Source organism: Calliphora vicina, chromosome 1, assembly GCF_958450345.1.
Source record: "Calliphora vicina chromosome 1, idCalVici1.1, whole genome shotgun sequence".
Taxonomy (NCBI): domain Eukaryota; kingdom Metazoa; phylum Arthropoda; class Insecta; order Diptera; family Calliphoridae; genus Calliphora; species Calliphora vicina.
The window spans coordinates 54,844,054-54,871,901 of NC_088780.1; the positions used below are offsets into that span (position 1 = coordinate 54,844,054).

A 27,848-nucleotide genomic window follows, 5' to 3' on the forward strand; every position below is an offset into this window, starting at 1 on the left:
TCTTTAATTTCAAACATACAACACAGCAAGACAAATGAGACATCCATACATATATCGCACACCCAGTTCCAAAGTGACACAACTCAAAATTTGAATTTTTCAGAAATCGAAGAAAAATATATACCAATTGAAAACAGTTAACAACAACAAAATACACTGATATTTTTTTATATATTTATAGACAGGTGTATTGTGCATAGTTTAAGCATATAAACCCGAAAAATTAATTTTGAGTTGAGTCACTTTTGAACTGTGAGTGCGATATATGTATGTAGGCAAGAATACTTAACCCAGTATTATAAAGGAATGACAACTGTTGTTAATCATAGAAAGAATGACACAAATACAGTACAAGGCATTTTTAAAATTTCTTTAAAGAATTCTTGAAATAACGACTCTATATTTTTAATTATAAGTTGTAACCATCTAAGTTAGTTAACATGAAAGTTCACTCGTAGACCATAAATTCAATTGTGATACTATTCGACTTGACCAGATGTTCTATCCTTAAGCGCCCACACCTGGATCTCATTTGAGCGTTCGACCAAAGTAATGTAAATATCAGTCTGTGAACATATTTCTTAAATAACCGATTCGTTTCTCGTACACTCACACATTCGTCAGTCATTTATTTTCCTTCTGAATCACCAGGGAAACCAGAAATATGAAAAAAGGGTTTTAAGCGCTTTAAATAAGCAGTAAAAACTCTAAAATATGCTCTTAAAATTTAAAAAATATGCTCTTAAAAATACAAACTTTTATATAATTTTTACCCAAAAAATATACTTTTATTTAAAAAAAATCAATAGCGGTATTCACAATGTAGAGTACTTGGCCTGGCAATGTAGTAAAAGAGCACAATAAAGTAACATAAATCGATGTCTATTGGATCTGAAAACATTTGTATACATGAAAATGTTCTTTCGACATCAACTGATGTTATAGGAGCAAATTTAAAAGACAATAAAAAGACAAAAGCAAATTCTTTAACACTTAGAACGGTTAAGTTTGAATTAGAACTAAAATTTGATATTTAGATGGCGCTATTATAAAATAGTGCCATATAAATATAAAATAGTGCTTGTCTTATATTAAAACAAGTAAGAGAGATATATTCGGCTGTGCCAATCTTATATACCCTTCACCAAATTATTCTTCAAAATAAAAAAATTAAATATTTTTAGCTGAACAAAATTTTTTTTTCAGTTTATTCATTTTTTGGAAAAAAAAATTGTTCGAATTGTTTTTTTTAAATTTAAAAAAAAAATATTTTGTTTTTTAAATTTTTTTTTTTTGATGAAAAGCCATCTATAAACAGTAAAATATGCTCTAAAAACGCAAAAATATGACATAAATATGCTCTTAAAACAAATATATGCAAAAATATGCATTTAAGGGTAAAATATGCAAAAATATGCACTAACAAATCGATGCCAAAATTCTTAAATAGTTCTGAAACGTTTAAATATCTTATCCATGTGCTCATTAGACTCACCAGAAAAAACATGCATTTGCATATTTTGGTTTCCCTGGTAATCACTAATATGTTATTTCTCTAGTTTTGTGCCTTTAAGGGTTAACGCACATGATCTAATAAATAATTAATTTAAACATCTGCATGGTAATTAAGAGACAATGAGAGAGAAGAGAGTTTGTTTGGTTTTGTTGTCGCGTTTAGAACTCACAAATTTATTGTTTATTGAATAACACAACTTTTTCATGAGAAAAATTAAAAATTAAACAAAACTGCATATGGTTTTCACTATGAGTATCAACAACGATCCAACAGTTTGATCGTAACTGTAATTTGTTTTTGTATATTTAACAGCAGTAAAAATATGACTCTTTAAGAACATGTTGCATTACACTCGGATCATTTGTTTAGTAATTACCAGGGAAACCGGAAATATGCTCTAAAAAAAGCGTTTTAGGCGCTTTAAATATGCAGTAAAAACTTTAAAATATGCTCTTAAAATTTAAAAAATATGCTCTTAAAAAAACAATCTTTTACAAAATTTTTAACCAAAAAAAATTTACTTAAATTTTCAAATAAAAATCGTTGTCTATTGGATCTGAAAACATTTTTAAACATAGAAAATGTTCTTTCGACATCAACTGATGTTACAGGAGCAAATTTAAAAGACAATATTTCTTTAACACTTAGAACGGTTAAGTTTGAATTAGAACTAAAATTTGATATTTAGATGGAGCTATTATTAAAATAGTGCTTATTTTATATTAAAACAAGTAAGAGAGCTTTATTCGGCTGTGCCGAATCTTATATACCCTTCACCTAATTATACTTCAAAATAAAAAATTTAAATATTTTTAGGTGAACAAACATTTTTTTCAGTTTTTTCATTTTTTGGATAAAAAAATTTTTTGAATTGTTATTTTAAATTTTAAAAAAATTTCTGTTTTTTAATTTTTTTTTTTTGGTGAAAAGCCATCTATTTTTCAATTTTGAATTTTAAACAAAGGAAGTAAAAACCTGTAACACAACAGCGAAAAATAAGTAAGACAATATTTGTTTTTGATAAACTCAAAATATGCTATTAAACAGTAAAATATGCTCTAAAAACGCAAAATATGACATAAATATGCTCTTAAAACAAATATATGCAAAAATATGTATTTATGGGTAAAATATGCAAAAATATGCACTAACAAATCGATGCCAAAATTCTTAAATAGTTCTGAAACGTGTAAATATCTTATCCATGTGCTCATTAGACTCAGCAGAAAAAACATGCATTTGCATATTTTGGTTTCCCTGGTAATTACACTATGCTACAAAATAAAAAAAGTAATGTACTCACAAAGAGAATTACTGTAAGTTAGATATGTATGTACCTAAAAGTCTTTATATTACAATATTAAATAATATCCAAGGCAAATTTATTACAGGTGACGTTAAGTAACAGGCTTACTATTTTGTGCTCGATATGTGTTTTCTAACATCTATGTATCTGTCAAAGTTTATTTACATTTGTTTGTTTTTTCGGAATGCATTGGATGATGTTGGATCTAATGTTCGTTTGTTGCAAAACAAACAAAACTGCCAATTCGACAGATGCATATTATATATCAAAGTGTAGGAAATTATGCCCTATTTTCAAAAATGTACAACATTTTTAAGAATTAAAAAAATTATAGAAGACTTTTTTCAAAAATATGGGAATAAAAAATTGTAGCTGATTTTTTTTTTGAAAATTTTAATTTTTAAAATGCAATAAAAGTTTTGTTTATGAATCGTTTTTAATGAAATTTTACACTTATATAAAAACTTTTGATCCAAATCCATAAGTGAAAAAGATATTTGCGAATTGTTAATGACAATCCCACAATTCCCAAAAAAAACTTTTCCAATTTTGGGATTTTTGGAGTTTTTGGATCTATTGAAGGCACCAAGTCCGGGGCTATGAAATCCCTTTGCGCAATATTGAAGAACATATTGAGACATCCAAAATAGGTCTTCATTTTTTGAAAGCAGTTATGCGATTTGAGAACATATTGTTTAAAGTAGAAATTAACATAAAAAATAGGTTTACTTCGGAAGGCTCTGGACCACGCACTAATACGAATTTTTATATTATTTTACTTTTATAATATTTCCCGAAATGTTATCTTTCAGAAAAATATAAACACAATATTTATCTTTTTCATATTTTCTGTATAACTTAAAATATAAATATATAAAAATGGCGAAACATTTTTGAATACACATATATTTTGACTCAGTAAAGTTTTTTACACAGTTTTTTCTGGCGATTGTTAATAAATTTGTTATTAATTCAAAAAAAGGTACTTTAAAAAATCGGAAAGAATTGGATCCGTTATTAGCAAAAAATCAGACCAAGGTAGGTAAAAAATATAAAATTTTACTTTTCAAATGCGAATAACTCGTAAACTATAATAGATATATGGCTAAAGCAATGTTGTAGATCTCGTCTAGTAGATTCCATAAATATAAAAATCTTTAAAATCGGATAGCAAACAAAAATTTGGCATCATTTTTAATCAGAGACCAAAAATAACTGTTATTAAATTTTTTGAGACTGAAAAAGGTAGGTATAAATCAATGAATAATTTTTACGTTTTCAAATAAGAGTTATTCATAATAAATATTTTTTTTTGTTGCTCATAACTTTTATTTTCGATTTATATTTTTTTACGTTGCTCATAACTTTTTTTTTAATTTGTATGTTTTTAAGTTGCTAATAAGAATAAAGAATATATTTTTTTCGTTGCTCATAACTCAAAAGAAGTTTCTTTCGCCACCTTGATTGCATTTTATTAGTACATAAATTGAATTTAACCTTTAAAGTCGCAAAAAATAAGCTTGGTATGAGATTGATGTTTTTTAATTATGAAGAATTTTGTTTCACAATCAATGTTTTTGCAAACGCATTGTCCGCCAAGTTGCACCTTTTCTCAGTCAACAAAATACGCAAAGCAGAAAATGCTCTTTCAACAGAAAGCCGTTTAGCCGGCAGTGCATAGACAATATGAACCAATTTATTTAAAAATTGCAAAAGTACCCTTTTTCTCTTCCTAATATTGCAACAAATCGTCTTCTACGTCCAGTCTCATTGGTTTAAAGCTCTCTATTTCAGCTATAGCTGCAAATAACTCTCGCGATGTATTGCCTTTGTCATCTTCTGAAGATAAATCCACTTCAAGTTCTCTAATTGATGTTCGAACAACGATGACGTATTTAGATTCGTCGATTCGTCAATCAGAAAATCGGATATTGGTTGAAGAGGAGATACTTCAGGTGAAGTTAAATCGAAAATAAAAGTTATGAGTATCGAAAAAAAAATATTTATTATAAATAATTCTTATTAGGCAACGTAAAAAAATATAAATCGAAAATAAAAGTTATGATTAACGTAAAAAAATATTTATTATGAATAACTCTTATAAGGCAACGTAAAAACATAAAAATCAAAAATAAAAGTTATGAGCAACGAAAAAAAAATTATTATGAATAACACTTATTGAAAAGCAAAACTTATTTTCATTGAGAATAACTATTATTTAAAGAAACAAAAATTTATTTATACAATATAACAGTTATGGCTAAATTTTTTCAGATATTTCTTATAACAGTTATGTCTCTGTTTTTAATTTTTGATATGCCCGATTTTATAACAGCTAGGGGGTCTATTCGTTTAGAAGTTACAGATTTATTTCCACTTTTTTTTCTCAGATCTCCACTGTGAGATGTAGCTTTAACAATATGCCCGCTATCAACCGCTAAAGTTCTGAAGTTTTTTTTAATGATAAACTGAAGGTACGGTCACACATGGCAAATATTTACTCAAAAAAGCGTAACCACTTTTTTAGCACAAATTTGTTTGACGTGTTTACTCTTACAAGAGTTTTGTAAGATCAAACATCAAATAAAATAAAACTAAATATTTGTTTTGAATTGTCTTAAGTAAAAGAATTAAAATATATTTTATTTAGCGGTTACGTCTTTTTCGTCAAATATTTTTTTATCAATTATACTCCACAATCAGTATCTTTACAATCAGATTCAAAGTTATGAGTTAATAGTTTAGAAAATTTAGTAATAATTTCGAACTTTTAATTTGTTAACACTGTTCAACAAATTGATACTTTTTGATTGAAACAGAATAGCGACCCTATAATTCTGAAAGGGCATGTTGAGTAGATAATTTTTGTAGAATAAACTTATAGTCCAGCTGATCTGAATTTTTTTTTACAGTGGGTCAAAGTTTTAATTTTTTGACCGAAGAAAGCATTATACTAACTGAAAAAAAATGTTGTAAGTTAATGTCTGATTCTGTCTTGAGTTACTATTTAATACTTCAAAGAATACATTGAAAATGTAATTTAGACAATTGGTAAATTGAACTGTATTTTCTACCCTGCCAATGCACAGTGGTTTAAATCCTCAAGGCATGGGTCTTTTTTGTCCTTCTTTTAAAAAAGTGCAAAAACCACCATTAAAACAGGGATTTAAAGGGTTAAACTGTTCTGCAAAAAAAATTATACGTGAAATTTTACTATAAGTCCCTGAATACATCAAAACGGAAAATTCAACCAAACTTCTGTCTGGAACTTCTGTCGAGTAAATAAAGGCATTTTATATAAGTATTTGATATTGTTGAAAACATTATGACTTGAGGATTGATAATTTAGTAAAACTAAATAATTCTATAAAATTTTTAGGACTTCAATTACCTTAAAAACTAAAAAAATTATAATATGGTGATTTTGCACGAATAAAAATATAAAATTTGAATTAATTTAAAATTTTAACAATTAAAGATATCATAACAAAATTTGGAAGCAGTATAGACTCATGTCCTTAAATCAATGGCAATAGAAGTTTTGAAATTTTTTATTTTCAAATGTCGAAATTCCTAAAATGGGGAAATGTGTTCCAAAAACTGAGTTTTGTAAAAATACTTAATAGGTATTTAAGAAACATATGGGGTTATACAAATATGGAGCTTTTTCGTGGATTTGTCTTTTTAGAATTTTTTACTCAAACCGATTTTTTTTTTTAAATTGGCCAAGTGTGGATAGGTCTAGAGGTGATATGTCCGCATTGGCGTAGATAGGGGGGTGCTGGGATGGACAAAACCACCCCAGACTCGCATCTGCCCACCCCAGATAAAAATTTGGAAAGTCGCAGAAAGATATTTTTGGATTTGTAGATTGTTCCGTTATAAGATTCATGTGCCCTAGAACATTAATCATGGGGTTTTTGAAAACAAAAAGTTAAAAAATATTCCAATGCAAATCTTACAACGGAGCACATGTAATGTTTGGTTTTTACAAGCTAAAATAAAGGAGTCGAATCCGCAAGCCATTTTGGTTCATTGTTTATCCGACATTTGTGGATTCGTGTTCACACATATCATCAGCGCAAACATTTTTAGCATAGAGGCTTTATGCATTCACTTTTCGAAACCAGAAAATAATAATGATTTAAAAAGCCTTAGCCAAGCTCTTCAAATTAAACAATATAAAATAAACAGCCTTTGCACAACTAGATGGAGTTGTAGATATGAAAATTGTAAGTCAGTAATTAAAAATTACGCTGTTCTTGTGTTCTTGAAGATTTTTATACAGAATCAACATTAGGTAAAAGCTAAAATCTGGATTTGCCGGATTCTATTCCTTCAGTTGATTATTGGAAGTTAAATATATAAAAAGATTTTATAAAATAAATTAGCAGTTTTAAATATTAAAAATGAAGTAGTTATGTTAGCAAACTGAATTTTTGTGATATTTAGTTTTGTTTTAATAAAAAAATTTTTTTTATAAAAAAAATTGTTTATTTTTACTATTTGGAAGGGCACTTGCCCATCCCAGAATAATAGTCTAGCTACGCTTATGTATGTCCGCTTAAGTGAGCCAAGTTGTTTTTTAAATGCTTTTGCATTAAGTTATCTTTCCGGATCATATACAAATTTTATATAGTCCCGAATATACGGCCCTTTTTACAAGTTCTAACTTTGGATGCGTATAACTTTTTATAGGGAAGAGATAACTGTTAGCAAATTTTTTATTTAGAATTTTATCGCCAATATAGCTGATATTTTAAAAATAAATTTCGACCCTCCGTAGGGCCTCCATATCTAAAAAACCATAAAAAGATCGAGCAAAATTAAAAAAAAAATCAATAAACTTGAATATCTCTTCAACTAATAGAGATAACCTACACTTGTAAGCATACTTTTTGTAGATCTTCACAAGGACTATTTATATTCAAAAATTTTAATTTTACTGTCTATGTACTGGCCCCCATTAGCGCTAGGAAGTTGAACTAACGTAAATCAATTCAAAAACACCTCAGCTCAAACCATGTGAAATTTCGTAACAATATCTCCAATAGTTCCCAAGATACCGAATTATTTAAAAAAAAAAACGTTTTTAAACCACTGTGCAATGGAGTCATTACAAATCTTCTAACACACCATTATTGAGAAATATAATATAGGAAACCAATTCATATTTCTTTACAAGTTATGATTAAGACGAAATTTACCATAATTTCTCAATGATTGAGTATAATTTGGAGCTAAGGGCTCGATATTATTATATCAAAACAGATTTTGGAAAAAAATATCCTGATGATCTGGATTAAGCAGGGAAGTGCACATAGAAACAAGCTTATCCCCCAGTAACATAAGTAGTTTTGTGTTGGTTTCCTTCCCCCTTAAGGGATCATATTTCAAATATTTCTCAAAATTGTTAGATACAAGTTAAATACAAGGTCCTTTCATGTTAGTTTTAAATAGGTTAACAAGTTAATAAAGGTTTAATAAAATAACATATCAAAAATATTGTTTTAATCTTTACAGCAACGCGCTTGTAGGGTGTGTGTAGGGTTTGTGTGTCTACGACTCTTCCATTTATGCTCTTAAATCGAACCTGTTGATTATTGATTCAATTGAATTGAATTGTCGCCGTGTCAATTTAAATTGGTTGGTTGGCACACAAAACTTATGATAAAATATTTTATTCGTATTTGTTCATGTTTTTGCATCTTCTTCTTCACTTTTTCTTCTTACTTACTAAAGATGATGATGATAAATCAATTTAAATATTTATGTGCAACAAAATGTTCTGTTATTTGTTGCATGGTTACAGGTGCCCATAATTTCATGAAACGATGACACACATTTGTACTGTCACTGTAAAATATATATAAAACAGTAAGTAATAGAAAATTTCTTGCTAGATTGGCGCTAAATAACTTGTTGCAGCTTCGCATTTATACGGATTGTTGATTTATATGTAAATACTTATATATCTTTAGTTGTCAGATGGAAAGAACCGCTGTAAAAGTAACACTTTATTTTCATATTCTTAATTTTGCCACACTGCTGCTCCTTTTGTTGTTGAACGATTATTTTTGTATGGAATTATTGTTGTTGTTCTATTTATTTATTTAAAATATTTTACTTTCATCAATATTTTCTTAGTTGCAAGACACGTTTTACTTACTACTTGCAATTATCAATTACTGTGGCACCAGCTTTTCGAGTCATGGAAGTCTGTTCAATTTGTTTAACACTTAAAGATTTTCTACTAAATGTTTGGTTTTCTAGTACGATGACTTGTACAATAAATAAGTAGCATAATTTAGTGTTGTCACTTAAATAAGTTTAGTTATTTAATTAAAATGGCATAGTCTTTAAGTAAATAAAAAATTTAAAATTAACTTAATTTTCCGTCTAAAAGCATTCGATTTGCGATAAGGCAATTGTAAGTATTGTAATTGCAATCAATAATCTTCGAACATATCTGAATTTTGAGAACATATTAGATATGTAAAAATGCTAATATATTTGATATTCATTACAATTTTCTGTTTTATTGAGTTATCATAAATTATGTGGAGAAACATCTAAAAAAATTCATAATTTTTGAAAAAAATTTTTTTTTTAAAAAATCCATAGAATTTAAAAATTTTACCATTTTTGTACTTAGGTAACCATGATGCATCAAATCTATATAGTGGTTAGTGAAGCCTTTTTTGCTGTTCACCTGTGTAATTAATTTATGTTAAGGACTTACCACCAACATATTATTAAGAAATCGGTTTCTTATACCCTCCACCACCAAAAGCGGTGAATGAGGGTATATATACGTTTGTTATTCTGTATGTAACATTGAGAAATATTCGTTTAGATTGAGCTATGTCCGTTTGTAATCGGTTGAAAATCGGTTCTGTATATCCAGAGTTATGAACCGAAATATGAGACAAGCTGGTGCTTCATATTTTTAAAAAATTTGTTTGCTATTTTCTTTAAATACATTGCAGATAAAAGGATAAACTTTGCTGAAAATAGTAAGAATCGGTCCATGAGTTCTCGTAGCTACCATTAAATTTTTTTTAACGCTTTATTTATTAAATCTGTCTTTTATAGACCTTACAATAAGTATTTAAATCTTATAACTAAAATTAAAACTATTTGCTCTTCAACAAGAGAGCCTCCATGGTTAACTGGCACTCATCTTAGCGGGGTGATAGATCTGATCTACGGAGCCTGAATCGGGTTTGGATTCGCACAAGTTGTCTTGCAAGCGTATTGGGATGGTTTTGCAGCTTCACAATATATTTCTCAAGGACTTTCTTGAACACTGTCTTTACCAATGTCACTTAGAGTCCCTGTAGATATTTTCATTTCTTACATACCATGGTGCTCCCGTAATGGTCCTAAGAATTTTAAAATGGGCCGTCTGTATAAGATCAATTCTGGTATTGCTAGCCATTCAAATTTCAAATTTGATCCCGAAATAAATGCTTATAAAATTGTAATATTCATAGCAACAGCAAAAGATGTTTTATATAAAAATAAATTACAAGTCCAAGTCATATATGGGGGTTTTCATCTAAAGTGACACAACTTTTGAAACCGATATCTTCCGATCGGGATGAAATTTGCACCATGGTTAGTCTTATTGGAGTTAATATATGAAAGATTCCGTGACTATACCAACAAATCATGGAAGACATAGACAGATTGCAAAGTGTCCAGGGCCTTTTGCCCAAAACTGAATGCAAACGCAACCAGAACACTGATAGAGTTAGATAGGTATAATCTCAGGATTCTAATAGGAGTGATAACCGGTCATTGCTCAATTTGAGCCTTCAAAGGATGTAGAGGAGCTAGAGACAGTAGAGCATATCATGTGTAACTGCCCTAGACTACAGGTTCATAGAATTAAATGGCTAGGAAACAGATTTCTGGACGAACTCAGTAATGTTGCTGGCTGTAAACTGAGTAACATACTAGGTTTCATTACAGGAATAGGGTGGCTATTTAAACGACGTTCTACAGCGATTTTCTTTTACTAGGCGGTTTAGGACTCTTTATCTTCGCAATATCTCCTCACTTTATATATGTATATATATCTACTGAAGGAAATCACAATGGACCTCAAGGTATCCGAGTGGAATTACACATAGTGTATACCCCTTCTAAACTAGTCTTATTGGACAGTTTATACAGCGGTTAGGCTAAGCACTGTGGGAGCATGGAGGTCTGGTTATACCGGTCATGCGTTTATTCTGGGATGTATATCTAATATCCCTGAAACATTGACTACTTCATTCCCTAACCATTTATTGACAGACGATTCTCTGTGTCTATAGCAAGCGGGTTACCTTCTTCTACGGACACACTTGTCATCTATACTGTTGGCTCCAAGTCTGCGATTGGGATGGGTGGGGGCTTCTATATTCCCCGTTTTGAGAAGAGGGTGTGTTTCAGGCTACATGATCAATGTAGTGTAATTTAAGCTGAGATTTCAGCCATTAAAACAGGTTATTTGGAGTGAATATCCGAATTTGTGAAATTAAAAAACCAACTTTGGAAAACAAAATAAATTTTGTTTACCTAAAAATATTTAAAATTTGTATTTTGAAGTATAATTTGGTTGAAGGGTATATAAGATTCGGCACAGCCGAATATAACTCCCTTACTTGTCTATATATATAAAAATGAAATGGTCCATGTATGTTATGGCACCACGTGAGAACGGCTGGAGCGATTTGGCTGATTTTTTTTTATTCATTTCGAAATTTTCAGGAGATGGTTTGTAAAGAATAAAAATTCAAAAATTCCGTTAAATACTCGGACATTTTTTTTGGTTCTAGTCAACTGTAGTAAAATAGCTCCCTAAAGTATGCAGTACAAATTTCGATATTTTATTTGCAAATAAATAAGAACAGGCAGATGTATGTGGGTTGGAGAAACTTGAAGAACTAACATTAGTAAATGCTACCGGGCGAAGCCGGGGCGGTCAACTAGTTTAATATAAAAATAAGATTTAATAAATTTGTTTATAAATTTAAGTCCAATGTTTATTAATATCAATTAACAAAAACAGTCAATTTAAAAATGTTTAAAAAACATTATATAGTGGTGTAATCAAAGAGATAATTTCACCCAATATAATATGGAAAAAATGGCAAAACGAATCATAACACTATACACAATATTTTTATAAGAATAATATGTGTAATTAAAATAAATGTTAATAAAATATTTTCATTATATAATCATATCTCATCACTCACTCAATAAATACTCATAAAATATTTATGCATTTCTCCTGTATGTATTATATTGTGATTGAAATAAAAATAGAATAATCGTAACATTTTACCGAACCTTTTGTTCTGAATTCAATAAATAATAGATTTAAATAAAAATGGTATTAATAATAACAAATTCTATGACAATAAATCAGTGTCCGTCGGTTAGTCTGTGTTATTGTTGATTAAATTGAATTGATTAGTGGTAAGTGCTGCAAGCCTTTTTTTAAAGTTTTTTGACATTGATTCTATTTTACAGCATATAAAAACAATGAAGTACAACAAGCCATGAAATATGGGGGGAAAAAACTTCCGGAGTAGACGTTATTCATACCAAAAAATATAAACAAAAAATTTTTTCAAATGTACAACAAACAAAGTATGCAAATTTAACATAAATTTATTAAGCCTAAAGCTATGCTACAATAAAATTTAAAAACTAACTGAATGAGTGCTCTCGTCACAGTGAAGTTGTCTTTTATGTGAATATGTGACCATTTTCACATAGAGACACAAATAACCAACCATAAGTTTGTTAAAGGTCAGACAGAACAGTCCTTGTAAATAGATAAAAGATAAAAAAAACATTATGTTACAAAAATGGCAGTTTCGGATGTTACTTAGTAATACTAAAAAGCTTTATTTTGAGCCATATAGCGATGTCCTTTAATGTAAATTTTGTAATGAGTTTACTCCCCGAACTACTCGTAGACTCGAATGGTAAAAGGTCGGAAACAATGGAAGTTATGGGGGAATACATAAGAACTAAACTCTCAGGGAATAAAACATCACAACTAGGGTTCGGAAATGTCTTTATTAATTTTCTTTTTAATGTTAGAGTATTATTTATACACAGCTGTGATTTGAAGATTCGAAGAATTAATAATATTGTCTCGGCTCTCCTTTAGAAAAGTATGACCTAATAGAAACCAAAAATTGTTCACTAATGCTTATACAGCAATATCTTGGAGAGAATCAAGGATATCCTTAATACAAAACCACTTAAAGGGAGCTACGCAAATCCAAAAGCACACAAGCTTAACGTCATTCTTCTTGAAAGTCTTGGAGAGAAATACTAAAGGACAACAAGCCTATATTAAGGTTAGATCCATTAAGACAGCACTACAGGAAGTTGTAAATCATATTGAAAGATCATTTGATCTAGGTATATATTAAGTGTTTTCCATTAGGGACTCCCAAACTTTGGCAGTTGATAGAGGCCATATTGTTGAAGCTGTATCTGTCGAATTGGCTGTCGTTTATCCAGTTTGTTTTGCCAAATCACCATGGACGGATATAGCTTTCAATAACACGTGCAAATGACAAAATTGTTTTATCAAAGTGGGTGTTCTGTTCGGTCAACGTTCTGCACGCTTTGCCCTTTTTACGGTGAGCTACAAGAGTATCCAATGAATAACGAAAAATTCACTGTTTGGTGCGGATTTTTGGCTGACGGCAACATCGGTCCATATTTATTTGAGAACGACTTTGGTAAGCCATCACAGTCAACGGTCATGCCAAATTGGATATTCTGCACGATTTCAGACAGATGAACAAGGTGATGTGAAATGACCACCAAGATCTTGCGATTTTTTACCGTTAGACTTTTTCTGGTGGGGTTTTCTTAAGTCGCAGGTCTAAGCGAATGAGCAACAAACTACTTCGACTCTCAAAGCCAACGTAACCCATGCAATCGGTCAAATTCTGCCTGATTTATGCACCAGAGTCATGGAAATTTTGACATTTCGGATGAGCTCCACCCAGCTAAGTCTCGGCGGACATTTGCACGAAGTTATATTCTATACATGATGGCATCGATATGCCCTTCAAATGAATAACATATTTCGATGATATCTCAAACACACTTTGTTCTATTTAATTTGAAATATAGGAAACGCTTAATAGAAGACCCTTTACTAGAGTATTCGAATAATCAAAAAATTTCTTAAGAATAATTATTCGAATAATTTAAAAATTACTATATTCGAATGTGGAATAATCGAATAAAAGTAATTGATTTAATTTAACACTTTTTTCAAAAATGTTCATAAATCTAAATTTAAATAAGCATATACTTATTTTTAAAAATGCCCTCTAGAAAATCTGAAGTTCAGCAAATTTCTAAAGGGAGTCTTTCAATCTTTGTGTTGAGTCCCATAGCTTTTTGTACAAATATATAAATGTTACCATAAGAAATTGGAATGGATTTCGATACAGATTTTGTAGGTCCCACATATGACAGTAAGGCCATAATGCAAAAATATGGTGGTTATTGATACCCTTTATGTTTAAACAGGCAAAATGTTAGCTCAGAAGAAAGTGATATTGAAGGTGATATATAAATGTGATAATGAAAATGTTGAAAATAATAATGAGGATGACATTGATACTTTCAAACAGATGAACAATATGATTTTAAAATTTATGTATATTAATGCTGCTTTAGACAATACGACTTTAAGTGTCACTCGACGAAGAGAAACCCCTAATCTCTTACAATATTTTAAACAATTTCTATTATTCGAATAGTTCAATTAATTTAAAAGGTGTGATCCAATTATTTGAACAAGTTAAAATTTCTATCCACTAGCTATATTCATTGATTAGAAGGAGCTTTCAATAACATTTTCATCTCGAGTCGTCGATTCCATACGGCAATTTGATCTGAACCAGGATATAATGGATAAATTGAGAGGCAAATTACTCAAAAATTAAGAGACAGAGTATTTAGAGGAACCCCAGAAAGTGCAATTTAATCTCTAATAATATGTATAACTTTTTTATGCAAAAATTTTAAGTCAAAGGGAAAAGGAATCCTTAACATATCTTATAACTGAGCAAGAGAAATAAGACTTAATGTAAATCCGGATAAGATGGAAAATTCTATGTACAATAGAAAACGGAATGTTCTACACAGAAAAAATTATGACTAAAATATTTTCAAACAAATGCATGTTTGAAATCAGATTTGTATTTAATTATTTATTTTATTTGGTTTCATAAATATTTTAGTTGGTTTTAAATTTGATGGTTAACAATGCTAACAACTTTTTTTAATAATGAGAAACGTCTATTTGTTTTGTAAATATTTTAACATAATGTACTTAAAATCAAGCACGTTTTCATTTTGTGATACATTTTTATAATATTCAAAATAATAGACAACACTTGTACATAACAAAATATTTTCTTTATTAAAATTTTGTTTGAATTTTTTTATAAACTCAAACAATTTTTTAAATTATTGAAAAAATGTGTGTTTACTTTGAAACAAAAACAAATTTATAGTGAATTTTGACAAACAGCTGTAAAATAAAAATAAATTATACATATATTTTGAAAAAAAATATTTACATATGTACACAATTTTTAAGTTTTGGTCGTCATGAAACAGACTAGGAGTTCAAGGGCTCAATAACTCCTCACGTTTCAAGATTGGTAAGTATGTATGAACTTAAAATTCTTTATTATATCATTGTTAAACATTCCGGTATAATTGCAGACGTTGTTAGCTTCCTATGACAGAAATTTGGGAGAATACGACATAATTGGTAAGACGATTGATTTTCATTAAGATGAATGTGAAAACTGGTTTATCTTCCCACAGGTGAACAATATCCATATAACTTGGATTCCCGTTTGCTGGATAGTCCGTAAGTGGGAGAAACTAGTTCATATTTTATATGACAGTATTTTCTATAGAAAATATTATGTATAACAGTATTTTCTTTAGAAACTATTATATATAACAGTATTTTCTTTAGAAAATATTGTGTATAACAGTATTTTTATATAGAAAATATTGTCTATAGCAGTATTTTATATAGAAAATATTGTGTATAATAGTATTTTCTTTAGAAAATATTGTGTATAAAGTATTTTCTTTATAAACTATTGTGTATAAAGTATTTTCTTTATAAACTATTGTGTATAACAGTGTTTTTCTATAGAAAATATTGTGTATAACAGTATTTTATATAGAAAATATTGTGTATAACAGTATTTTCTTTAGAAACTATTGTGTAAAACAGTATTTTCTTTAGAAAATATTGTGTATATCAGTAGTTTATATAGAAAATATTGTTTATAATATTATATTATAATATATAATTAAAATATTTATTGATTTTGAATTTAAATGTTATTAATATTTTAATTGATTTAATAAAAAATATTGTTTGAATATCTAGTCAAAACCAATTACTTGTTTCTATGGTTTTATTAAAAATATTGTTTGATTTTATGTGGAATTTCATATAAATGTTTCATTGATAGTTAAAATATTTTAATAAGAAAAAAATTTTTTTGTTTTTTCAATAAAATATTTACAAATTTTGTTGTTTGATTTTGTGATTTTTGTGATAGGTCCCATTTCAATAAAATATTCAATTGACTTTATGAATTTTGTGATTGGATTTGAATTTTTGTTTTTTCTGTGTAGCATTGTACTCAAAACAACACAAATAATGAAAAAAGTAGCGAAATCCCCTTATTGATAGCATAGAAGGAAAAACTCGTAGAATATGAAGAGCGATAGCCTTGAAATGGGGCATAAACCCAAAGATGACACAACGTATGTAACGATAGTATGGTGGACATCCTTAGAGAAAGAGTTTAATAGAGTGTTGGTAATGCGAGACTGGCTAACAAATTACTATATAACTAGAATCCAAAGATTAATAAATATACTACCAAGGATAACGCTGCTACTGGTAAATGTGAACGAATACGAACAGAATATATTCTAATAAACTGCATTACCAGTAAAACCAGACGGAGAAGAAAGGGATGGAATAACGAGAGGAACCGATCTATATACATATGGTTCAAAATAGGTAACGAAACGGAAATGAATTTCTAATAACATTGTTGAAGAACAAAACTCCAATTCGTATTGTTACAGATAGTCAAGCGGCAATTAAAACCCTAAGCAACGACAGTGCTAAAACTCGATAAACCTTTGATTACTTCTAAGTAATGCCGACGATATACATATAGTTGTCATTGAAAATTATGATATGCAGTAATTGCAAGGTATTACCAAGTTTTTGCTGAGATGAGCAGCCAGTGTATTACAAATCTAAACTTGGTCATAGCCTATGAAATGTCCCTATACAGACATTAACACTTATATCTGATAAATTCTACAACAGCAGATAATAACTAAGATTTTGATAAACAATTTTCCGATTACCCTCGTATGTATTGGAATTTATAAAGATTTATATTTGTTGTTTTTCTATACCAGGGCTAAAAATGCAAGCACAAGGATTTGTGGCAGAAACAATTCAAATAAACACATACACATTTGTATATATTTAAGTCCATTTTACTTATACATATGTATGTAAATCTATATGCCGTAAGCACATCACACAAAAACCAGTTTCTCAAAACTAAATATTCAAATTGTGGTTACAAAATATGTCGGTCATCTCTGAACAGAATTTTTGTTACTACAACTATGAAAATTAATTGACACAACAAATTAGCACAAATAATAAATATGTGAAAATTGTACACAAAAATATATGTACTCATGCATTCAATACTATTTTTAAAATTGCAAGAATTGTATTTTTGCATTTACTTTAAAATACGCGGAAATACTGTTTAATAATTTACTTTTAACTATGTACACGAGTACTATTTTTGTAACCATTTAAATACCAACCATTTTTAACAAATAAATTCATTTATTATTTCTCATTATTAAGCAACATTATTTTGTTGTTGTTGTTTTTTTTTTTGTCTATTTGAACAATAAATATTACGTGGTTGTAGGATAAAGTTTTGTTTTAACTGCACGCTGGTATAACTGTAAAAGTATGTTGTATTATCAATAGCGTATCGGAATAAAGGATTTGAAAGGGGACAGTTATATACTTTTGGCGTTTTTTTTTTCTGGCATAAATTCTGTAATTTTTTCAAATAATCTTGCCCTAAAACCCCGAAAATGTGCTACATGCTTCACCCTCTATTTAATCAAAGGGTTAGAAAGGTACCACTTTTTAAACAGCTTTTCTTGTTATTGTTTTTGAAGTTCGTTTGTGTTAATAAAATGGAAGCAAAAAGTATAGTTTTAGAATATTTAGAGGCTACATAAAAGAAAATAGCATAAATGTTCTATTTTGATCGTTAAAAATGTAACACATTATGATTTAATAAATGTTACAAAATAAGTTGGCAACGAATATGAATTTTACGGTTTGTAAGGGCTTGCAACATTCATAATTTTTATAAACATGTCCATCGCTGTTTATAATTATAACAATATTAACTGTGAAGCAGCTTTAAATGCTTTAGGTGCTCATTGCGGAAATAGAACATTCGATTTTTTTTCCGTTAAATTATTCATGAGATTTCTAGAATATGGAGCTGTGTATAGAAATAGTAACAGCGGGTTGTAAGTGAGTCAGTATATCATTATGTAAATTATAAAGTGTTTTTATTAAGAGAAATAGTTGTGTAAATTTAAATAAATGAAGAGTTGTTACAACTTTGAAACTACTGATCGCATTTATTAGCAATTAAAAGAAAAATAAACCACCAATTTTAAAAGGTAAAAATGTAACAATATCAATAAAAAAGTTTTTCAAAGGCCTCTCAATAAACTTTGAAAAAAAAATGTTAATTTGAAGTTTATACAAGATTTATGAATAAAGACAGACTGTATTTTACAAGCTATAAGCCTCCAAAACTGGAATATTGATTTTAATGATTCATTCTTTATTTTTATACCCTTCACCATGAGTGGCAAGGGTATATATAAGTTTGTCATTCCGTTTGTAATTTCCACATTTTTCATTTGCGACCCCATAAAGTATATATATTCTGGATCGTTATAGATAGCGGAATCGATATAGCCATGTCTGTCTGTCCGTCTGTGTGTTGAAATCAACTTTCCGAAGCCCCCAAATAACTTACATACACGATTCATACATCAATATCTCCGAAATTCTTCTGGCTCGGTCGCTATTTAAAATCGAGAAAATCGGTCCACAAATAGCTGAGATATAAGGAAAAATCTAGGACAACCTCGATTTTTGACCTATTTTTGACCTATATATGGATTACTACGTCATTCGTATAGACAATATGGATATCTAATGATAGATATTTCAAAGACCTTTGCAACGACGTATATAAGACCATAGTAGGTTAGACATACAATGGGTCAAAATCGGAAAAAATATTTTTTAACCCGAATTTTTTTTTTCATCAAAAATTTTTTTTTGTCATAAATTCTTTTTCCAAAAAAATGAATTAAAGAAATTTAAAAAAAAAAAATTTTTGAAAAAACTTTTTTTAAAAAAAATTTTAAAACATTAAAAAAAATGTTGATTTTGTTTAAATAAAAATATTTAAAAAAAAAAATATTTTTAAGTATAATTTGGTGAAGGGTATATAAGATTCGGCACAGCCGAATATAGCTCTCTTACTTGTTTAATTTATAATTGGATGCAAGCAGTATCGAAAGCTCTGGAATTCGAATGTACTAGTTTGACCGTTAAGATCATTGTAGAAGGTTCACGAAAGATGGCGGGTGTTTAGTGGCAGAGGTTGCAGTCGTTAGTTAGTTTTATCAGAGACGCTGTTCGAATAAACATCAACTGTATTACCAGCGTGTTGTTGTACAATACCAGTGTAAACATTATAAATTGTTTAATTTTGCGAATTTATGAACGTGTATAAAAACACTGTTGTTGTACATTTTTAAATAAATAAAGAGTTGTTACAAATTTTAAACTACAAAACTGATTTTATTTGCAATCAAAAATATCCGGTTTATTTAAAGGAAATAAACCATAGTTTTTAAAAGGTAAAAACGTAACAGTATATTTGTGGTTAGCATTTTTAAATAGAGAACAAAAGTATCAATCTGACCAAATAACGTACTGTGGTTCTAATCCCTTCAGAATAAATGAAATACATATATTTTTTGTAATAACTAACAACTTTCTCTGCTACAATGTAAAATAGTTTTTTAATTATACGCTTAGTTTTCATGAGATCGAGATGTTGAACAAATCTTCGGTCATATTTTCTAACAAATTTATGCCGAACTAAACAACGTATGGTTCATTTGTTTTAGCACATAGAAACCGATACTTCAAATCTTAGATAGACATTGAAAATAGCTTTTATTAAATCTATATTTTATTTATCCTCACCTTTGTCCTGTTTTAAAGTTGAGTTTCAAATAAAAAATATCCAATAGGTTTAACTTTGGGGCAAATTTCATCATGATCGGAAGACATCGATTTTAAAAACTGGTTCACTTGACATGAAATGCCCCATATATAACATAGATTTAAATTTGGAACCACAGTGTAACGTAAGTGAAAATGTATTTGAAATATCGTCGTCAAATGTTGCATATGGTTGAAATAAGTACAATACGACTATGTATTTCAACCACATAGAATTTTGTAAAGCGGACAATTTGAAAACTCTTCAATACATGATTAATGGTTGGGACAAATGCGTGATATACTCTGTATGTTTTACTAAGATAAGGGTGATTTACATAATATGTATTCCAAAATGGGTAAACTATAACAGACGCTTCTGACTTAAATACGAATATAAAAGCAATAGGACCACGAGTTAAACACAAATACGTACACAATAAATCTGACATTTAAATGGATGATGTGCGTGTTTGTTTTATTGTAAAATAACTTTTTCTATTAATTTAAATTTTTGATTTCTTTTTCTTCGATAATGTTTTTTATAAAATACTTTTTTGTTCTTTTGTTTATCTACAAACTCGAATAATTCACTCACACTATGATAATATGAAACACACAGGAACATAGTCGTACGTATGTATTAGAGTGGCCCTTATTTTGGGACTTTTCGTCTAAAATTTCTCCGTCATCTAAAAACCAAATGCTGAAAGTTTTAGCAAAATCGGATAATGTTTAGCGGTTGCACTGCTCATTATAACTTGATATAACTTTTGCACCATCTTCAGTCAATTTGAAACTGAAGTTGCACACATTTTTCAAATGTGCTTTCCAAAATGCTCAATACTGTTTAGTTGGACTGAGTACGGAGCAATTTAAACAAAAAATAAATTTAGTTTATACAATCACAACCTTATTTAATAACTATATGATACCACATAACATATTTTTAATTCGTGCACTCCTTATATCTCAAATCGAAAATTTAAAAAAATTATTAAAAATTAGAGTATGACCTATTAAGGATCGATATAAAACATATTTGAGTTAAAATTTATATCGATATCAGTACTTGTAAAAGATTTATACACGTAAAAAAGATTTTCGAAAGTTGTCCTTATATGAGAGCTACGACTAATTATGAATCGATCGTCATGAAATTGGGTGCATATTTATGCATATGAATATTATTTGTGTGGAATTTTATTTTTAAGACATTTGTATATACGCGACCAAATAGATCTTAATGGAAAAGACTTAAGCTTTCTTTTGAGGAAAAAAAAAATTAAAAAAGGGCCCCCATATTGGAAAAAAAATTCTGTTTTGCAAAAAAAATTTAAAAAATTGTATTTCTTGAGTTACAAAATATTTATTTTGATAGATATCCCACTCGCATTCCACTAAGGGACCCAAATTATCTTAAAGGAATGCCCCTAAGCTTTCTTATGAGCAATTGGAAAAAAAATAGTCAAAAATTGTAGGTCTTGAGTTACCAAATATTTATTTTGATAGATATCCGACTCGCATCCCACTAAGCGACCAAATAGGTCTTAAAGAAATTGACCCAAGTTTTTTTTTGAACTAAAAAAAAATTAAAAAAGGGTCCATTTTGAAAAAAAAAAGTTTTTGATTTTGCAAGAAAAGTCAAAAATTGTTTGTTTTTAGTTACAAAATATTTATTTTGATAGATATCCCACTCGCATCCCTCTAAACGACCAAATAGGTCTTCAAGGAAAATATCTAAGCTTTATTTAAAGAAAAAAAGGCCCATTTAAAAATTTTTTTTTTTTATATTTTTTTCGAAAGATTGTAGAAAGAGCTATCTAAGCTATTTGGGACATATTTTGCTAAGAACAATAGGTAATAAGATGATAAGAAAAATCACCTGCTTGGCCAAAATGTCAAATTTTGACGTCCTCTAACTACCTGGTGCAAATTTCATCCCGATCGGAAGACATCGATTTCAAAAGTTGGTTGGTTCACTTGACATGAAATGCCTCATATTTTTAATAATGTTTAGTGTAGAGGTCTAACTTTGTTGTCTTGAACAATATTGACCCCAGGTATAAAAGGATTAACAATGTCCTAGAAATTTATAATTACGAATAGGTAAATAACACTGTGTGTAATTTTTTGAGTCATGGAAATATAACCATATACGGACACCACTACGTGATAAAAGACCAACAAAAAAACCCCGTGTCACCCAGTTTTGCCCAAAGCATCGAAATCAATATCTTTACAGTATTTATTAAAATTTCGTATAAAAAAATTGTTCAACATCTAATTTCAAAAATTAATTTGAAAAACATTCGAAACTCGAACTTTAAATAAAATGGGCAACCTTTAAAAGTTTTCCAATTTTGCTCAAATTATCAGCATTTTGTTTTTAATGCAGGGAACAATTTTAGAGCTTGGCAGCATCGATAAATCGCAAATGAACAAAATAAGAGCCACCCTAAGGTAAATGTTAAATTCAGGAATCATACATGATGCTCCTTATGGGTTTCACTCACATGCTCATCACATACGACACGTACAAATATTAAACAAATCTAAAAGGAACAAAATGGCCCACATTTATGAATCTATTATGAAGTGTTTATGTGGAAAAATAAACAATAACACATATACTCACGCATTAACACATACATACATTAACATTTTCTTACACACACACACACTCTTATTTAAATATGCACAAAAGTTTTGATTATTACTTACTTGCTTACATATCCTTAAATAACTACATACTTACATACATCTATGGCTACATATAAAGGATCATACATGTATATGAAAATGTCCTTAAATACTTATGTACATGCGTACATATATATAACGGCACATAAATGTCATTGTGTTTGTACGTTGTTGATGTCTATTTAGAAAATATGTCATCACATGAATGTTTGAATTAATATTTCACACTTATTTGACAACAAACAACAACTACAAAAAATACATCAAGTATCACACACAGTATCCTTTTTGCCTACAGGTGTTTGTCTATTGGGCACAATTAGCATATGTAAATTTGTTTGTTTGTTTTAGCATTTTAGTTTTGTAATGTTTAGCTTTTAGAACTTAATTGAGCCTACATACATACTACATATATGGACAAAAAGGCAATTTTGTTAAAATTTTAGTAAATTTTGTTCACGATTTTCTTGACACATCAATACTGTTTGGTATGAACAAGAAGTGGTAAAGTGAGTTCATAATCGAAAAAAAATCTCGGGAATTTCTTTACAAGTTTTCTTCGAAATATTAGATTACACAGGGCTACAAAATTGAAAAAATGTTGGAGGCTTTTTAAACCACTACACAATTTTGTAGTTTGCTATTTTCATGTAAAAAATATATTTTTTGCTTAAATTTGTTATTATAACTCCGAAACTACTGAGTCGATTAAATCGCAATATATAACCGGATTAAAGATTATGTAAATTTGAACATTTTTGAGTTTACTTCAATAATATCGAACTAAACATTTTTCGAGTTATCATAAATTATGTGTAGAAACATCTAAAAAAATTCACAATTTTAGAAAAAAAAATTTAATAAAAAATCTATCCATAGAATTTAAAAATTTTACCATTTTTGTACTTGGGAAACCATGATGCATTAAATCTATATAGTGGTTAGTGAAGCCTTTATTTTGCTGTTGACCTGTGTTATTATTTACGAACGGATAAATCAATTTCGTTGCGATTTGTTGCCAATAAAAAAAAGCTTAGACCGATTTGAATGAAATTTGACATGCTCAAAGAAGAAGTGTTGTCGAATATATGTTTTGAATTTAGACATTATGCATTAAACACATTAAAGACAGCAGGCTACACGTCTACACGAACACAAATGCTGCTGACTGCTTACAGTCGTTTGTAATTTCCACAATATAATTTTCCGACCCTATAAAGTATATATATTCTGGATCCTTATATAAGCGGAGTCGATTAAGCCATGTCCGTCTGTCTGTCTGTTGAAATCAATTTTCTGAAGACCCCAAATATCTTCGGGATCCAAATCTTCAATAATTCTGTCAGACATGCTTTCGAGCAGTTTCCTATTTAAGATCAGCAAAATCGGCCCACAAATGGCTGAGATATGAGGAAAAAACCAGGACAACCTCGATTTTTGACCTACATATGTATATCTGGATTACTAAGTCATTAATATAGACAATATAGATATCTAATGATAGATATTTCAAAGACCTATGCAACGACGTATGTAAGACCATAACAAGTTGGACCTACAATGGGTCAAATTCGAAAAAAATACTTTTTTAAATTTAAAAAAAATAATAATAGCTCTCTTACTTGTTTTTTTTTTGGTTTTTCTTTAATAAAAAATAATTCCAAAGTATGTGGTTATAATTAATTATGTATCTGTTATAAATTTATATCAACATAGTTATCAGAAACTTCTCTTAATTAAGTAAAAAAAAATATATATTTTTTAAGTACTAATTTGATTTACATTTTTTATTATATTAGCAACACTATTCTGTTTTGTAGTTGACAAAAATAGAAATTGGCATAATTCGGCTGCAGCGGCAAAAGCTGTCGAGCTCAAATCGCATAGTCGATATCAAAATATAGTAACCCATTTTAGATGGCCAAATATGTTCTTAATTATTTTGTAAATGGTTCCGATAACCCTGCTATCCACACCAGGGCTATTATAACCAAAAAACTAAAAAACCCATTTTTGGAACTTTTCAAAACATTTTTGGGAATTACGGGATTTCTGATTATAAATTTCAAAATTTGTTTTAATTTTTGCATTTTCAATAGAAAACTCTATATAACTGCAAAATTTCATTAACAAATCTTTATATGTAAATAATAATTTAATTTAAATTTTAAAAATTTGTATTTTTGCAAAAACTTTTTGGCATATTTTTCAAGAAAGTATTCAATGAATTTTTTAATTGTCAAGAATTATATATTTTTTTGTAAAAATAGACAAAATTCCCTATCCACTGATATATGTATGTATAATATGTATACCTCATGTTTTTAAATGGCATACTAATTAAGGAAAACTTAACAACTCACAGAGAATTTACCTGGAGGAGATTCTTTATATGTAATTTTTTTGAAATCGGAACACAATTCCGGGGAATGAAAAAGGCCGAGAAATTATTAAAATTTTCAGATACACTTTTGGAAATGTTCTCCACGTAAAATTGAATTGTTTTTCAAATAATCTTAAAAAGTGTTAAATTGATTAAACAACCAAATCATTATGTGACGGAAAGTCCTACTATTTTTAAATATTTTTTTTATATTTCACACCACGAGTGAGGTTGCAATAATCAAAAATGTTGAATAAACCTATTGTACAGTAAATTGCCCAACGATTTCAAATATGTTACTCTCAATACAATCAGATTTTTCGTTCAGAAGATATAACCCTTCAAAGTTGACTGATTTTCAGTTTCAAAAAACAGACAATTTTGAAATAATTTGGTCCGCTTTCAGAGACAATATGTCGAAAACTATGTAGCGGATCGTCATTATTTTTGATTCTGTCCATGTCTATTTTTTCAATGTTTCTCATCTTTGATGGAAAAAAAAACTATCAATTTCTATATTTGCCATATTTTCAAAATAAGTTCTTTGATTATCCCTTTACCTAATGCAAAATTTTCCAGCTGCCCGTCCTTGTCCCATTTTTTGCTAGAGGTAAAATTTTGAAAAAAGACATGGTTTGAAAACCGTGAAAACCCCAACCAAAAATATTTTTTAAAAAAAATTGTTTTTAATCTTTTCTGGAATAATTTTAAATCACAAAAGCCTTTAAAAAAAATAAACAAAAAAAAATTTAAAAAATATTTTATTTTACTTCCCATAAAATAGATTTTTCCACAAATTTCAACTTTGCTAACCCATAATTAGGCACCTGAAAGGCATTGAACCACTTTCAAACACTCATTACATAGGCTGATCAATTATCTATCATATTCCATTGAAATTTTTTGATTATTTCATTTGGTTCAAAAGTTTTTGCAAGGAAAAAACTCAAACGCTTTTCTTTTTCTATACAAAAAATAATGCTTTTCAAACTGATATCAGAAATGTTACTCCATTGTATTTTGAGAGAATTATTAATTGATTTGAAAATAATAGTGTTTTTGCCCATATCTACATATGTATGTATGCATATTAAGATAGTTTATCACTTTCAATTTCCAAAATTATTGGTTAGCCCCTGGTTATACTAAGTATATTAAAAATAGCTGTTGATGTTGTAGCAGCTTAAACTGTACTACTATTTGCATATTTTTAGTTCTGAAGGCAATAGGGACCACTCAAAGGGACCATAATCTCATTTGTATGGAAAAAGGCGGTGCGTTAAATGATTAATATTATGACAGCCCACGAGTCAGTTGAACGCATCATTTCGAAAAGGACATAATTAACATATCACTTTTTGGCTCCAATTTATTCATTGAATATTTCCTGTTAAAAGGCCACATTTTCAAGTAAATCAATTTTATAGCTAAACTACAGTGCACCCGCGATAATATGAACACCACAAAATATGAACACTTTATAGGGGTACTCTAAAATATGAACTTAGTGAACTAAAGCTGTTCATTTTTAAAGTTCATGTTATCGCCAGAGCACTGTATGTGAATTTCAGGTTTTAGCTTAAATATACGATCCTATACGGTAGCAATTTTCAGATCGTAAAACTAATATATATAAATGAATTATTATGCGAAGTTTTCTGCCGGAATTGTTATTTTAGTAGAATACTACAGTGACTCACAGCTTATTTGATGCAGGTAAAATTATTTTAGAAAATCGAAAATTATTCAATGTTCATTCAATTTATCAAACAAATTTTATATAAAATGTAATAATATACATATGTCCTGTTATAATGCTGAGGAAGAAAAAATAACAAATACCAATCTAATTGAAGAAATATTAATGAAAAAAATAATTTTCACGTTAAAATAAGCTCACAGCTTAAATGATGCAGTGTATTTTATACTTTCTTTGATAATGAAATAACGGTGCAATGAGTTTTTTTTCTGTTTAGGCGCTAAGCTAAGGTCATTTTTAAAGAATTTTTATAAAAATAAGTTGAAAAGATATTAAATTTTAAAATGGGAAAACAAACTTCTGTTGAGAAAAGAAAATAAGCTATTCGTCATTTTAAACAGTGCCCTCTAGCTCCTCTCTTTAGAGGTCAATTTGACCGTTTTTCGATAAAATCAAAAAAAGTCCTTTCAAAAAGGACATTTAAGGATTAAAATATATTGCGAAAATTTTTGCCGGAAAATTTCTTTAAATGTCTTTTTTGAAAGGATTTTTTTTTTATTTTTGTCGAAAAAAGGGTAAAATTTACCCCTAAAGATATGAGATAGAGGGTTAAGATCTTCCACGAAAATGACCCCCATAAAATTCCACAATATAACTCTGGCAATAAGAATTCTCTTAGACATTAACTTACAACATTTTTTCCAGTTACTATTATACCCCCTTCGATAAAAAAATGAAAACTTTGACACACTGTAAAAAAAATTCGACCAAAATAAAATT

At 28.8% G+C, this 27,848-nt stretch overlaps 1 protein-coding gene across 2 annotated transcripts in view; it reads left to right on the top strand.

The window, feature by feature from the left end:
* The window catches only part of Tk (Tachykinin), a 98,367-nt gene that overhangs the window by 45,488 nt on the left and 25,031 nt on the right, over nt 1-27,848 (top strand). The gene's annotated exons all lie outside the window — the stretch shown is intronic.